The sequence below is a fragment of the Leuresthes tenuis genome, unplaced genomic scaffold (genome assembly GCF_036924035.1).
Source record: "Leuresthes tenuis unplaced genomic scaffold, fLeuTen1.0.hap1 SCAF_18, whole genome shotgun sequence".
In the NCBI taxonomy this organism is placed as follows: Eukaryota; Metazoa; Chordata; class Actinopteri; order Atheriniformes; family Atherinopsidae; genus Leuresthes; species Leuresthes tenuis.
The window spans coordinates 16,827,056-16,840,850 of NW_027325372.1; the positions used below are offsets into that span (position 1 = coordinate 16,827,056).

Genomic DNA, 13,795 nt, shown 5'->3' on the forward strand with positions numbered 1-13,795 from the left:
AGAACAAGATTTGTTTTCAAATCTTCCTGGAAATAAAAAGAACACAAACAAAACTACAGCATTGACCACATATGAGAGAAAAATTATGGGATCTTTAGGAATTCTGCTCAGCTTATTCTTTCATTTCAGTGAGTATCACCAACTATTATTCTCTAGAAACAGAACTGGCTGATTTCTCACGTAATCAGTCCTGTAACATGTCTGAATGTATTTGCAAAGGGAGTTTCCATCTGCCTCACAAGTGTTTGTTCTTTCACAAAAAGGCAAAGCCTATTTTTTGAAGTATGAGTGAGTATTTTCCTTATTAATTTTTCTGTTTACATTAACCTTTTTGATGTGATACTTGATAAAAATGTTCATTGAAACCTGAGAATAGGTACAGGCATTATTTCAGTGTAACACTATCACCTGATCATTTATTTGTTTTCCTCCAAGTTTCAGGATCATATGGGTAAATGCTATTTTTTACTAAATATTTCCACAGTGAATCTTAGGCAGCTTCATATGTTTTTAGAGTAGCTTTTCAGGCATTGGTGTTCAGTGAGAAGTTAGTCAAACACGTTGTCAAATTTCCACTACAGTGCATGATGTACACATGTCTTTCTATGCTCTTCACAAAGTGCTGTGCCACATTCTGTCAGGCCCGCGTGAGACATGCTTCGTATGGATTCATTGATTGACAGGATGACTGGAAGCTGCCAGGCTTGAAGCATTGAGTCGGCTCAGTCGATTTGTCCTTGGCTGACAGAGAGAGAACTGTGATGACACACAGAAAGAGCAAACTATTAATTCACAAAGTCAGTGGAACAAGAAAAGCAATGCAGAGAGAGTGATGAAAAATGCATTCATGTTGAGAAGGAAGGCTGGGGTTGAGAAGAGGTCAGAGATTTGATGATGGCGATGGCGGTGATAAAGGTTGATATGATCTTAATTTTGCTATAAAGATTATTATGATGATATTGAGATATTGAGATAATGATAATGTTGATTAAATGTTTATGGCATTGTTTGATGACTTCAGCAATGTAATTATTTTCAAATTAATTTGTCATTGGCAGACCTATGAGTTGCACATGGAGAGATGCAGATAACACAGTGCTTTTACAGGCTACTTATTTGTTGTTGAGTAATCATATTTGGTATCTAGAATCAAGACACTGTTTGCATTTGCTAAGAAAAGGGAACCACATGAAATCCAAAATGTTTAATCAATGCACTTGTTGACAAAACATGATTCCACAGCTGCTTGGTTGGGTAGTTAGAGCCTATCCCAGCTGTTGTTGGGCAAGAGGCAGGGTACACCCTGGACAAGTCATCAGTCCATCACAAGACCACACAGAGACAAAGGGACAATTTAGAGTCACTAATATGCATGTTCTTAATTAATATAGTTTGAATAACGATAATAAGAATTTAGAATAACTATTCTAGTGGTGACAATATGGATTGCGAGCAACTAAATGCTACCAGCCTCATCCTGCGCCTCCAAGCGACTACAGCTAATCTAAAGCTCTCATTAACAGCTTTTGGTTTTTCCATTTTGAGCCACTGTTGTAACACTATTGTTCAACATAGTGGACCACATGGAAGAGAACAATGTGTAAATGAAAAAAATGCTTTTTCCTGGGTGATATAAACATAATTCTTATTTCCTCGAAATTCTACACGAATGAAAACACAGATATGAACATTTTCATCACAGTTCAGCCATTAGATCCTTTTACATGTTACACACTGTAACATTAGGATCATTTATTATTTGATTATTCATATGAGTTCAAAAGTCCCTTTCAACAATCTAAATTTAGCTCTTCCTGTTTTGCAACTTGACAGTGACTGAAAGAGGAAAAAAGGTAATCGGGAAATTCTGCGCTGGGTCTCCTGGGATCCATTCTGAATCCAATTGATATTTTTCACTGTCATCAAAAATCCAGAACCTTTCCCCACCAGTCATATGACCCTGTAATTTTTCGGGAGTTAGTATGGTGGAAGAGTATTGGCAGGGCAGCTAGAACTGAAAGCTTTATGTTTTTAGGAAACAGAGGTCACAAAATAGATTAAAGAAATGATCAAAAGGGTTGTTAGGTTTCGTAGATAGATTAAACTTCTTCATGCTGAAGTCATGATTTTAGTGCTTGTTCCTCCCTTTTGGGGCTTCTTTCCACTTGTGACAGATTTTTCTGAAAAAATGCAATAATCTGCTCTACTACTTTGTAATCCACTTTCATGGGAGCTGTAGTTTGTTCTGTAACCACATGGTTACAAATTTCCACAATCAGCAGTTGTGGAAATGCAGACTTGTCTGTGAATTTGGTAACTAAATTACAAACATACTTTACTCTTACAAATGTGGATGGGATTGAGAGGCTGCAATGGGTTACAGAATCTAGTGGAACACTAGCTACTCCAGCCAAAGTCCGGTCAGGCTCTAAATTAATTCAGTGAATTAATCGTATCAGCTAATCTTTTTATTCAATTCTGATGATTTAGGACACTACTTTGAAAACTGCTGGGTCTGATTGCAGCAAGAGGGCATAGTCATGTTGACCAAATTATTGATGCTCAAATTGATGATGGTGATAATTGATAATGTTTTGACTCAAGTCATTGAGATGTTAGGGATTTTAATGTTGATTTGTGTAATATTGGTAATTTTGTTGTTTACAGTAGGTGATATCAGAAGATTAGTTTTAATAATTGCTTTATAGATAGTGAGTGTGTGTGATGAAGATAATTTGATATTAACATTCACACATGATTTTTACGTTGAAAATTGTTACTGGTTATGATGATGATAACAAAGCTGATATCAAAAGCTGGATCTGGATAATTATCACTTTGCGAAGAGTGATAATTATACATATGATGTAAATATGCTATTTATACTCAAACTGTCTGATCTAACAGGACTGTTAGACTCTTCTCTCACACACACAGTGCAGAGTTGCAGTCTGACAGTGCTTCCTCTCTTTCCAACTGCAGAGAACGCACCTTCAGCCATTCATCAGTGTCACCCTGTCGCTGTCGGTTACAGCCTGGGCCCGTCGCGTCTTCATTACGGTCCAAATAAATCTGAAATAAAACCACAGATGATTTATTAGCTTCCGATGGCGTCGTGCTGGTTAGCATGGTCTGTCGCCACTCTGGCCTAGAGAGACAGTTCTCAGACATGAGAGGTAGAAATCTAACATGACAGGGAGACGTTGGTATGATATCAGTCTGTGATCACAAATTCCTGCCTGATGAGAGAAAGGGGGCATCTGGAAAACTGTCATAGACCGGTAGGGTTTGTGAAGTATCTCTTTGTGACATTGGACAGTAATACAGAGGCTGCAAGGTGCCTTTCAGCACAGCAGGCTTCCTCTTCTCATCTATTTAAAAAAAATATGTTTGAGACTGATGACTTATTTACTGACATTATCTTAATAAATGCTTAGAAAGACATACTTAAGATAACGTTGAATTCAAGATAAAGTTTGTTGGTGAGGATGGGGGTGGCAGAGATGCAACAAATGGGGGGTACTCAACACGTTGTTGGGGTACTCGTTGGGAACACTTCTATTATCACTTTCCTCCCCCTTAGCTTTGACATTTTCAACGGTTTAAGTCAGAGAAAGATCTGTTGGTTCAATGATTTTCACAAGTATTGCTAAAATAGATTGGACAAGGAAAGCTAGGGATATGTTTTGAGTTGTTCTTTCCAGGTTTTGCACAGAAACAAATACATTTTGCATTTCTGTATCAGTCTGTGCATAATTAATGAAAATGTAAAAGGAGGCTGCTCATTAGGGTTGTATTTTGCATCCTTTATCTGACGTTACCTCACTCAAAAAACGAGATGGAGGGGCTCCAGTAATCAGCTGATGCTGGTACTAGGTAGCCTTTGCTTGAGAGCATGTATTTGGTTGTCTGAAGTGACGATCAACTGAAAAACACCAACATAACACCACCCTGGCAATTAGTTTGATGCTGCATAGTTTTTAAAATGTCATTCGGTGGCCTGATCATATTTGCATGGTATTGCACCGGTTTGAATTATCCAGCCTCTCAATCTCTATTTCTAACTGAAACTTCAAATCATGCTTCTTTCGCTGTGCCACAATTATGGGAAGATGAAATTTGTTTGCTCTTGGCTTTTTGCCTTTCTGGTAACAGCAAATTCTAATCGTTTGATAATTCACTGAACTTAAGAAAGGGTAAACAAAAGAGGGTTCAGTACCAACTATCTGTGGCAACCTGCTGATAAGGAACACATAATTTCTAATAACTTAATTGGCAGCCAGACATTTTACATACTGTGAGCTTGGTGAAAACGGTGTCATGTCTGTGAATTCACAGGTGAGGGCAACTCCTGCCTTTCACAGCATTTCATTCAGGTTGAAGGCTGGACTTTGGGCAAATGTAACACCTTGATTCTTTATCAGCCATTCTGCTGTAGATTAGCTTGTCCTGTTGCATGACCCAGTGTCAGCCAAGCTTTAGCTGTCAGACAGATGGCCTCATGTTAGACTCTAGAATACTTAATCATGGTTGACTCGATAACTGCAAGGTGTCAGAACAACCTCAAATCACCCTCCTTCCACCACTCACTGTGCTTGACAGTTGATGTCAGTTTATTCTTTGGCCACCATCTTTGGCGAAACATCTCCAATTTGGTATGTTTGTACAAAAGACATTGTTCGAGAAGTCTTGCAGTTTGTTCAGATGCAACTTTATAAAGCCAAGCTGTGCTTTCATGTTCTTTTTAGAGAGAAGAGGCTTTCTAATGGCAACTGTTCCTAACAAGCCATACGTGTTCAGTCTTTTTCTAATTATACTGAAATTAACTTTCACATTTAACATGCTAATCGATGCTGGAGAATGTGAGATTTTGTTTGATTGTTTGTTTTTGTGAATAATCTTTTTCACTTTTGAATGGTGGAGTCCAAATTGTTTGGACCTTATAACCCTTTCAAGACTGATGGGCAGCAATAGTTGTTTCTCTATGGTCACTGCTGATGTCTTTCTTAGTTGGCACTGTTAACACGTACCTGAATTCTCTTGAGCAACACACTGCCAAAACCTCTGCTTTCATAGGGTTGGTTATACTATAGTTAGTGACATGCAGTTGACTGGCAGCACCTGGCTGCTACTTATCCTCTTAAGTCCTCAGGAAACAGTAAGTGTGTATATATTTTTTTCACACACTGTTTTAGCACTTTGCCTTTTTTTGTACGATACATAATGACACTATTTAATACATCACGTGTGGTTGTTTTATCTAAGTCTGAGGTCTGTTAGGGACCAGTAGATTTTTTTATAATAACAAAACCTCAGAATTTACAGGAGGTTATCACTTGTTCACATGACTTTTGCTTCCCACAGATCTTCTCTATAGCTAGTGGTATTAGCTGGGTCAACCTCAAAATAGTCCCTCACCAGTCATAGGTTAGGCTACCAATGGTGAGAAGAAATTCAAAGTGATACGTTGAAAATGCACTTTAGAAATGCACAACAAAACAGCCATAGTGTGGTGAGTTTGAACAAATCACTACACACTGAATTTGGAACGGTAATTGATGTAGTACACTCAACCACATTTTATACAAACAGATATTTCAAAGCCTCATTATCTTTAAAACTTATTTAAACAACCTACTTTAAATTTTTTTATTCTTTTTATGTTAAGAACAGTCTTGCATGTTCTGCCACTGCTTTGAATACCCTGAGATGAAAGTCACACAAATTTTACTTTGCTATTGCCTCTTATCAGGCTAAAATACAAAAGGTTAGGACTCTGACTGATATTTGTTCGTACCCAGCCAAGCTTCTAACCCTAGAGCAGTCCGGCATTGCTGTTTCAGCTGAGTCCGGTCCAGATGACAGAGCTCCAGCTGACTCCAGGCCAGTTCAGTGGGGATAGGCACAGCTGAGACCTGCAGGTGTCACATTGTCCTGGTTGTCACTAACCCAATTACACCTGGATCACTGGGGACATACACGCTCCTGTGTGCAACATGGGAGCACAGACACACATAGCAACACGCAGAGACAGATCATATATGCAGATATGAAAGACCCTGATAAATATAAGGAAATATGAGGTAAGCCCTTGTAATAAAAAAAGGACAAAGACATCCAGGAAATTAATTTCTTACTTGTCTTTAATTAATCATGCATTAGAAATGACAAATAGAGTAGTTGATGGCAAGAGAAATGAGACTTTAAAGTAAAAGTGAATTTTCAGTGCCCTTCTACCCTTCACACTCTGTCTTCCATCCTCTCTTTTTGTCACTCTTCTCCACTCTTTGTTCTGAAGGTATATGTGTTTTTAAACCTGTGTGTATGAGCATTAACCCACATTCACATCCTTGATGTTCAATGTATTTTTTATATTGTGCAGTAAAAAAAAAAAGAATTAGTGTATATATAAGTGGTCCTGTATAGTTCTAGTATTACTCGTGTTATTGACACCTAAATGTGTTTATACAGTTTCACTCAGGGACATGTGGCAAAAAGAAAGTACTCTCATAAATAGATTTAGATACTCATAGATAGGTCAATAGATTTTAAGCTAAGACACATTTTAATGTTAATATAAGGAAAGTAGTTGATATGAAATGAATAGAGACATATAGAAACACAACTGAGTGTGTGTGTATGTGTGTTCTAATGGTGTTTAATGCCCAGACTAATGGTTTCAGCAGGGAATCCTTGTGTGGAGCTTTAGTCCAGGCCTGGGCTGATCGCTGGCAGCACCATTCTTCATCTTGATACCGTATGGAGGTGAGAGCCAGGGGAACCCTCACACACACATACACACCCGCACACACACATACACAAACACACACATTGCCTCCTTGATCACTCTCACAGTTTCTCATCCTTTGTTTCCTACAGACTTTTATCCTGCATCTCTTGTTCCCTCTCATTCTGTCTCTTCACCCTCATCTACTTCAAATTATCAAAGATGTTCCTGCGTTTTAAAATGGATGTTATTTTTTTTTCTTCAGATTTCCCACTGAAAATGAAAAAAAAAACCCAATAAATTTGTCACTCAAACAAGTACTGCCAATCTGCCTAATGGATAAAACATCTTATTTTGCAGTGCCACAGCACTCAGTTACTGGCAGTAACCTCCCACAAGAGAGTCCTTTCACACCACCATTCTAGAATTTTCAGCTTTACCGTAGAAATAAATACTTGTACATATCGTGTTTTGGTTTTCTTTTGTCCCAATAGCTGATTTCCGATACAGGTGTTTAACCTTTTTGTTAAGTTGAAATTTTTCTTTATTATGTGCAGCGCTGCTGTTTTTGTGACAGGTGTGGTCTGATCTAATGGCTATACATCAAGTTCTTGCGTTCTTGCACAAATCTATCCTACGCACATTACTTCTGGCTGTTACAAGCCCAGGATGGTGACAGCTGAATGCTAAACTTGAGGCTTCAGAATGACAGCATACAATGGATGGTGTCATAGTGGCTATGTCCATCTTTTGCATATAGCCTTTGGATAAAAAAACATTAAAAAGCTATAGAGTTGCTCTGTGTGAAATCTTTTATTCAGAACATGAACTGTGTAGTTTATTAAGAATTGATCTACTATGTCTCTAAATCATGTCTAATGTATGCCTGGAAATAAAAACAAATTCCTTCTTTATTTCTGCTCTAATAAAGTTTAGTTACACCAAGAGCGCTTGCTTTTTTTAGGTAATAAACCCATTTTACAGATTTACTGTATTGATTTAGGAAAAATGGCAGAATAGGAAATAAAGGTGGACTAGCACATGGTTAGCTTTTGTTGTTTTATGGCTTTTGATGACCAAAAAAAATTAAAGAAGATTAAATTATTCCAGGCTAGTCCTTCAGTTGCTCGTTTCTTTTTCGTTAGCATTTTTCTACTTATTAAGTATCATATTACTCACTTTTTACAGTCATATTTTTCTGGTAATGAGAACTGTAAGAATTAATAGTAAAATAATTCTGAAAATATGTTTGCATGAATTGCAAACAATGTTTAATCATGTTTAATGATGAACAGTGAATTCATTTAGAAAAATAAATACAAGAATTAGCTCAAACTGTGAGCACAAACCTTTTAGACTTTAGATTTAGACTTAGTTCATATATTTAGGGTAGGGTGGCCTCAATTTGCTTGTTTTCAGGTTAAAGGGTCACTTTTTGCCTTGGTGACCTCTGTGATATGTGGAGAGAGCCTGAGGTGCTGGAACTGCATACAGAGGAGACATTTGGTTCATTTAAGGGTGCATACTTTTTTTTTAACTTGTTAGGATACAGTTTGGGGGAATCAAATCAGAATCATATTAGCTGAAAAAGTAAGTGTAGCTGTGGTTAAAGTGGTTTGAAAGGAGAAATTAATGGAAGGGAGCCTGGGGAGAGTGTAAAGGTGGAAATTGCATAATGGTAAAGATGTATGGAGGAGAAGTTGTATAAAATGGTATGGTAAGGTTAAGGCAAAACAGGAGGCAGTGGAGAAAAAAGAGAAATAATGGCAATGTGTGCACTGTATGAGCGAGAAGGGCAGAAAGAAACTTAGTGCTGGGTTGGAAGTAAGATGAAGGCAGGGGATATTTATGTGAATGTGTGGGTGTGAGAGTAAAGACGTGTAGGTGGCAAAGGGGTACACTGGTGCTTGGCAGTGGGGCTAGGGGGGTGTGTCGGTACAGATGCTCTGTGACCGGGTGTCACAACTAGGGCCAGGGAGCTGAATCCAACGATTAATCACCGGGCCCCTCCGCTTGTAATCAAACGGGCTCTGGTCATGATGTATGAGCCATGTCACAATTACTGACTCACACTCACATGCTTGTGCGCACACACTGCCCTCAGAGTTGAATGTATGCACACACATATTCACACATGCATGAGGATGAACAGACGCACACGGCACCCAGAGCAACCTCCAGCAGCTCACAAGGATTATGGCTGTTTTCCAAAAGGCCTCTGGGGCAGACTTCAAAGACACAAACATAAACTTCGTACAAAGCCAACACATTATAATCTTGGTCAGCAACACGGAGGAAACAGAAGAGAGAATGTCAGCAAGCTGAAAGACTGGGAGAGAAAGAGGAAAGGGGGAAAAGGCAGTGGGCGAGTCAGTAGGAGTTCAGGTATAATGAGGAAGACAGATATACTGAATAATGGGAGTAGAAGAAAGACAGATGGAAAGATTTGAGAACTAAGAAAGAGTGGAAAGTAGGAGGAGAGGCGTAAATGAACGAATCAGAGAGGAGATAATGAGCCAGTGAGAACTGGAGAAGGAAGTGAGGGTTGAGGAGAGGATGAAGAGGTGAATCCGTAGGGATGGGTTAAAGCTCTTGGTCAGCGGTTTCCACAGCGATGGTGGACAGGGCCGCTGACAGGATGAATAATTTAGGACGAGGTGTGTGGACATCGATTCCACTATGCACTTCTTCCTGACCACACTGTCCAAAGCACATAATCTCACACAAACACACACACTGAAATCATTCTCTACAGCTCCTCTGATAAGAGCTGACCTCCATCAAGCCTTGATCCTAACAAATTATTGCTATCTTACACCCACTGTACAGGCAACAACATGGTTAATATGCCTTTGCACGGCTTCACTACAGCTCTACAACTCCTGGCGTGCTTACAATGTGTTCAAAACAGTTTTGCAATATGTTAGTTGTTGGCCCTGCCATCATGTCTACAACCCAGTTGTTTGTATTGCAAGCTTGTATTCTTGTGTAGTTATTGTGCCTGTATCTGTACCTCTACCCTCCTTCCCTTTACCAAAAGCACACACAGACAGAGACTTGCCCTGTCTTGGTGTAGAAAACTTTTTTCTCTTTAATTTTTACACTGAATTAAATCAGTTAAATTCAGTAATCAGTAAATGGTCATGCTATGAAACATACAAATACCACTTGGATGTGCATGACACATACACAATCTATTTATTGTCCAGTGATGACAGACACTGATGGTTTTGAATGCTGCTGACTTTCAGTAGCCTTCTCTGTATAAAGTCCTTCCTGTTTGGCTCACCAACTTCCTGTCTACTGTAACCTGATACTTCCTGGTTGAGCCAGATGCCTTTGACCCTTATGGCCTGCCATGGGAAACCAAACATGGCCACTTCCACCGAATTTCTCCAGCAGGAAAGAAGTGACAGACATAGAGTGGGCCCATTTTTGAATACTTATTTATTTGCAAAACCTCGCATTGAGCCACTGCACAATCACATGGCGAATATTAATATTTTACAAGTTTATTACTTTGGTAAGATTGATTTTAAATCCTGGTTATGATGAACATCCACTTAAATTGCAGCCTTACAGTTTTTTTTTTTTTTGTTTTTTTAGTAATGTTCCTTCAGCCTCTGGCACAACACAAGACCATTTTTAACTCGGTGGAACAATGTTTCTCCCAAATCTCTCTGGCTTTGCAGGCACCTCTCCTCTTCATTCATCACACAGCCTGAACAAGTGACCGGGGAATGACCTCACTTGCACGCAGACGCACAGACTTGCACACATGGAATCATCCCACACAAAAGCTTGATTCATTTATCACAAACGATGGATACCTTGGAACACATGCTCAAACGCGCACATGCGTACACTACCACATAGACACGCACCTTGCTACGCACACTCACATGTAGCGGGTCCTATCACATCCGTTACAGATGGGTTCTCCTCCTCCTCAGACCTAAATGAATATAAATATGCCTCTTTGACATCATTCATCTGCCAGAGATGAACACATTTACCTCGTCCTGCCAAAAGAGGCAGTGTTGCTCTCTGCTCCGCAGGGGAAGGATGCATATAGGAAATAGAAAACTGAAAAGGAGAATGTCAGTGGGGATACAGACTTCTAAGAAATAAACATGATCCAGTGACATCTAATAAGGCTTGGGCAAAGCAGTAAATGATCATACAAGTACCTAATGTAGTTTTTGTTTTGCTCTCACACAGAGACATGCAGAGAAACAAACTCCCTTCTCTTTTTAAATAGATTTTATGCTGCTGCTGTCGCCCCCTAATCAAATCTGATCCTATCTCTCCCGTCTTGACAGCTTGCATTCACAACGAAGCATTTGAAAGCCCATTAGCTCCACGTTCCAACATCGCAAAGCCAACAACACTCTGATATCATCAGTAACAGTCCAAGAGAAAATGACGGCCAGACGACAAGTGAGATGTGGGTAAAGTAAAGGAGCTGAGAGGATGAGGAGATATCAGTGATGGGAACAAATTGAAACAAAATGGCGGGCGATGTGCCACAAGGAGATGCTCAGGAAGATGTCATATGGGCCGGTGACAAAAATTGACAAGACACAAGATTATCATGTGGTGTTTGAGATAATGATCATTCAGGAAATGTTGCTCTGCATTTTCTTTTTGCTGTTTTGGGAATCAGTGAAGAAAAATCAAATACACCTGTTGAGAGACCTTTTCTATCACATAGGAACTTTAATGTCAGAAAAACGTCATTTCAGATATAATTTGGAAACCATTAAAGTTCACTTGACACGACCTGCATCCTCAGTTGCCACTTCTTCATGATGTTCTGCCTGCGAAGCCCTGAGGGAGGCGACAGTGGTTTCAAAGTGAACCAGCTCCTGCTGCAATCTGTGCTCCATATGTCATTAAGCCCATTAGGGAAACACTAGGTTAACATTATAGCTAGCACACCAGCTTTTGGTATGAGAGCAGTTGTGGGCTGACATAAAAGCGGCGTCTCACTTTGTCTCCCTTCCTCTCTTTGTCTGGCTGCCTGTGTTAACAAGCCATTGTCTTTTTCTCACCACCACACTTTCAGGACTATATCCTCCATTTCCTTGCTTTGAGTCATTTCTCTTTCACTCTGCCCTTTTTCTTGCCTTTCTCTTTCACCTTCACAGGCCTTACATTTTGCCACTGGGGGCAGTAGAAGAAAGAGTCTGTTTTTTAGGAGAGCATTTGGACAACACATTTTGTTAACATGGCACAGTGGCAGCACATGCAAATTTCTAGAACATTTTTTTAGTTTTCTTTACTCTGTAGGATTTTTTGCAGAGACAAATTAGGTATCTGTTAAGGCTGTGCAGTGGCCAAACTCTAAAAAGATCAATTTACCTGAGCCATTTTAACACAGGTGATGGAAAACGTCTTTGTTGATTCAAAAACAATGCGTCACTACAGGATGCCAGTACGGTTCATTCACCTAGAGGTTAGCTGGAGGTCAGTGTAGAGTGTCATGCCTCTGCTCTACCCTCCATCCTCCCCCTCCAACCCCCTTTTGCTCCTCCTCACCTCCTCCTTCACCATTCCTGTGACAAAGCGAGCCAGTTTAGTTGCCAAGGAAACAGGCACTTTCCATGGCGATGTTGGAACACGTGAGAAGGGCAGGGCGGTTTTGTTTCGCCCCGTGATGAAAGATTCTCCCCATGCATGTTTAATCGCCAGACTTATGGTCCCAAACCCAACAGCCGAGCCCATCTACCACCGCCTGATTATGCTCAATGGAGCTTCTGACACCGTCATTTTGCCTGTTTTATCACGCTGTGCAGCTCCCACCACGGGTACCGTAGCTATTGTTGCGCAGCATTCCTGATGAGTACAGCTGAGACCACAGATAGTCAGATCAAACAAGGAAGGCACACATGTGTCTCTTAAGTGGTATACGCCTGGACAAATAAACACATTGACTTACATACACACTTACATAAGACTGGGCTCACAATCCTTTTTTGTCTTTTTTTTCATGTGTGTCTTGGCACCCACCCACCACTGTTTGGCTTAGAGCAGCAGGGGGGAAAAATGGCTGATCTCCATGGCAACTGTGTGTGCCGTTCTGCTACAGCTGTGATGTATGTGGTGACACTTTTGACCCTCTGGTGAACTCTATATTGCAGGATCCCCCCACAATGTGTAGCTTATATAGATTCAGTTTATTCTTTATGCACAGGTTGCCGTCCACTACCATTTTCAGACCCAATCAGACAAGGATTCATACTGTATACTGTGTCATAGAGACTACTAAAAATGGACTATTTCTTTCCCATAACAGGAGTACCTAACACTGCAGGGTTTACGCAATTAATCACATGCATTCTTGAGTATAAATTAGGCAGATTTTTGTTTATAATGCAACATATTGATAATCCTATCCCAGCCACTTTGTAATAATATCTTCTTACGGTCAAATATTAATCAAAACTCTACAGTAGCATAAAGGTTTTAAATGACATACATCCCCTCTACTGGTTATAGGTGAGCTTGGAAGGCTCGCCAGTCTGCTTTAGAATCTGGTATGTTTTAAAGTTTGTTTGGCCCTCATGTGTTTGTTTCCGGCTCGCCTTTTTGGTTGTGTATGTCCTTTATCGTCACACAACACAACGCTTCTTCAGAACCTCTGTTGGCATTTCATTTCCAGTGACATTTACAAATCATACACACTGTTTCATACTAAAAAATGGTCAAATGAACACAGCCACAGCCCGGATATGCAAGGGAACACACAGTGAGTTTTCTCCTGTGACGCACATACACACACAGGCACACGCGTATTGTTGTTTGATGAGACAGATAGAGACAAAAAAAGTCACGCATGCTTCCATATCCCTGCCTCCACCAACAATAAAATAAACACACACATTGCTGTTACGGATAAAGAACAACACACAAGAACAAGACAACGTAATCTTTATGAAGTTCAGTCAGATGTGGTCACCTCTGGTCTGGTTGGTTTTGCAGGAACTTCTGTGTTTCTACCACTAGGAGTGCTGCAGCTTTGCACAAAAAAACAGTCCTTCTAATTCTCCCACAGCTGCTGCTGTC

At 40.0% G+C, this 13,795-nt stretch overlaps 1 long non-coding RNA gene across 1 annotated transcript in view; it reads right to left on the reverse strand.

Moving 5' to 3' along the window:
- Positions 1-524: 524 nt before the first annotated feature.
- Positions 525-13,795, reverse strand: part of LOC140275196 (uncharacterized) — a 30,270-nt gene continuing 16,999 nt past the window's right edge. The window contains exons 3-4 of the long non-coding RNA XR_011908392.1: positions 2,992-3,072; positions 525-756 (exon numbers count right to left, since the gene is read on the reverse strand). This is a non-coding gene — a long non-coding RNA (uncharacterized lncRNA). The remainder of the gene's footprint in view (positions 757-2,991; positions 3,073-13,795) is intronic.